Below are 3,368 nucleotides of genomic sequence, written 5' to 3' on the forward strand. Positions count from 1 at the left end.
TAGGGGAGATAGTCCCTAAGTTACTGGTCGAGAGGACCGAATGGGTAGGTCAGCACCCAGATATGCTAGGCAAGGTCACCGGTCGAGAGGACCGAATGGGTAGGCCAACACCCAGATATGCTAGGCAAGGTCACCGGTCGAGAGGACCGAAGGGGTAGGTCGGGCACCCAGATATGCCTGGCAGTATGTATGTTATGTGTTTGTATGGTATGTGGTATGATGGGGGGGGGGATCACTAAACTTTGTGCTTACAGTTTTCAGTTTTGTTTCAAGTACCTCTTCAGCGAAGGGGAAGGAGCAGGTGCAATAGCGGCACATCACACTCACACATGATTTCCGCATTGAGTTTTCTGGGATTGTACTCCGATTTTTATTATTATCCGGTGATATGTTTTTGAGACACGACGTAATGGTTTTATGAATTAATATAATATTAACAATGTTTTGACAAATGATTTTACATGTTACTTAATTAAAAATGAAATTTTTAGCCTTGAAAATTGGGACGTTACACATTTATCTATGTTCTTGGTTCGAGAGAGTGCTTTCCACGTGATGTCATCAATAGAACTATCGTCTATGTGTTCTTTTTTCGATCTTCTTCTATTGTCTACTCACTGATTACCCTTCTATGTCGTCGTTTTTCCTTTGATTTTCGTCAATGTTCTTCGCTTTTCTCCAGGTACTTCCAATTTTTTTAAATTTTTACCTTTCTTCTTTTTATTTTCCCTATAAACGTTTTCTTTGCATTCTTAATTTGCTTTGGTTGTTTGTGCTTTTGTTTGCGGTTGTCAATTGATTTATCAGTCGTTTTCCTTAGTTTGAGACTGGATTCACACAAGTCTTCCTTCAATTCACTCAAACCAAGGCTCTGATACCAAGTTGTAACGACCATAAAATTCATGAAAAATTTAAACTTTTAAAACAACCCATAAATCATCATTGTTTACAAATAGTTTTCAAAACAGGTTTAATATTAGAGTTTTCCCAATATCATAAAATCAAAACTCGAGGAGGTGCACGATCACACATTTGCCTTCCCACGATCCTCTGAAGTACCTGAAACATAATCCAAAACTGTAAGCCCAAAGCTTAGTGAGTTCCCCCAAAATACCAATACACAAACAAATAGCCCATATACAATAACAACATGCAATGGGTCCACAGCTAACAGACTCGATTACCCCTGAGTCCATAACATTAGTCTGAATTGCCCTTGCCCCTCAACTTATGTCTGGCTTGCTCCCCGGCCTGATCAGTCCTCAGACTAAACACCACTAAACCCTTAATATGAGTCTGGCATGTCCTTCTCGGCCCTCAGCTCATTTCTGGAATGCTCATGAGCCCTCAGTATGAGTCTGGTATGCCCTCCCCGGCCCTCAGCTCATATCTGGTTTGCTCCAGGGTTCGTTGGCTACATCACGGAGCAGTACAACCTCAACCCAACCCACACAATATGTCGAAATATAACAAATAATATCATATACAGATAAACAGACAATATCACATGTAGTCCTACAGATCTACCAGACTAGCATATCAAGATTAGCATGCATATCTATTCCATACTCGGCATATCAACAATATCATGTTATCAAACCAATAGGCCGACCTTGGTGCCTTCGACCCGAAAGTATAGTGAGGAAAACTCACCTCACAAGCTGCACAGAACTGATAAGGCCCGACTCCGAATCTCAGCTCTCTACTCAATTTCTACATCCACCAAGTCACCAATTTCCATCAAAATCTCAAAATACCCTTAAAGTCAAACATGGTCAAACTCAAAGTCAACTGGTCAAAGTCAATAAACCCAACCGAGTCAACCCAACATAGGCTGACTCATGCGAGTACGTGGGGCGTACTTCAGAGTTACGCTAAGCGCACATGAAACCTCGCATTGACCAGCTCACGGGGTGGCTGACCGAGTATGTTGGGCGTAACTTCGTAGATCCCAAATTTTTCATTAAGTGCTTAATGGCTTTAGCACTTAAGCTCATACTTCAGATCCAATGTCCAGAGGCATACTAGGGTCATAAATTTTCCAACTTTATGACTTTACACGTCCAAAAAGTCCTTAATGCATGGTCTTAATCCATTAAGACCTTCTACATGATGCATGGAGCTAAACTAGCTAAAGGGACCTCATTTTTATGGCTTAGGACCCTTCCTAGGGACCGAAAGGATAGCTCAAAACGTCTTAATACCAAACATGCATGAAATAGGACTTTCTAGACAAAAAGAACAACATAAAGTTACCAAAATGAGATCCAAGCAAACAAAACATCAAGGTAAAGACTTTTTACCTTCTGGAGCTTCCCAAGAAGGTAATGATCCAAGATCCACAAGCTTGCTTCAACTTCTAAGCTCCTTGATGCCACTCCTTCTTCCTTAAGCACACCAAGAACACAATTTTAGCTCAAAATACACTTTTAAGGGACTAGGGTTTGCCAAAAACGACTTAAAGGCTTTGGAGGCTGAAAAAGTGGGGGTAAATGAGCCATAAAGATGCTTAAATACCCCATAAATCCTAAAAATTAGGGTTTCCTTCGGACATGAGTACGCCCAGCGTACATATGTGTACGCCCAGCGTACTAGGGCGTGCCCTAGTACGCTTAGCGTACCCACATGTACGCTTAGCGTACATTTCCTGCCCCAAAAATTACAATCTTGCCACTAGGGCTTCTTGAGGCTACTTTCTTCCAATCCAAGGACCAAAATGACAAAAATTATACCCAAGGGACGAATTTGAAAATACCTGAAAATCGGGGTGTTACAACTTCAGCCTAATAACTACTCGTTTTCGGGATCTTAGGGACCTCAAAGCTATCCAAAATACCCTAAACACTAAGAACTTTTGATATTACAACTCAGAGAATTAAAGGGAGAGTTTGTTGGGGTGTGAGGGAAGAATGAAGACTTAGAAGCAATTTATAGGCAGTTTTAGGCATAGGCACAATGCACTTCATACTGGGCATGTCGCTCCCTATAAGTGTGTTGGCTCCATTGTTCTTTGGCCACGTGTCGCGATATGATTCAACCACATCTTACCTTCTAGAACTTTGCAACGTGTCACGATATGGTTCAGCCACATCCTTCCTTCTAGAACTTTGTCACGTGTCACCATTTCATGGTGCCATGTGTCACAATCGTGTGGATCCATGTCAGTATGTCTCTTGGAGGAGTGAGCAGTCGATCTTGCCACATGGCGTACCCCTATGCTACCACGTCATCAGTGTAGGAAGTTTCTCGCAGATCTTCGGACGGTTATATATTTCGCATACGAGCTCCGTTTTCGACGTTATTTATATCCTCGGAATCCTCTCGACGAGCTCTACAACTTTCATTAAGGTCTTAACACCTAATTCTTT

This window comes from Lactuca virosa, chromosome 4 (assembly GCF_052849685.1).
Source record: "Lactuca virosa cultivar CGN04683 chromosome 4, Lactuca_virosa_CGN04683_v6, whole genome shotgun sequence".
Classification (NCBI taxonomy): domain Eukaryota; kingdom Viridiplantae; phylum Streptophyta; class Magnoliopsida; order Asterales; family Asteraceae; genus Lactuca; species Lactuca virosa.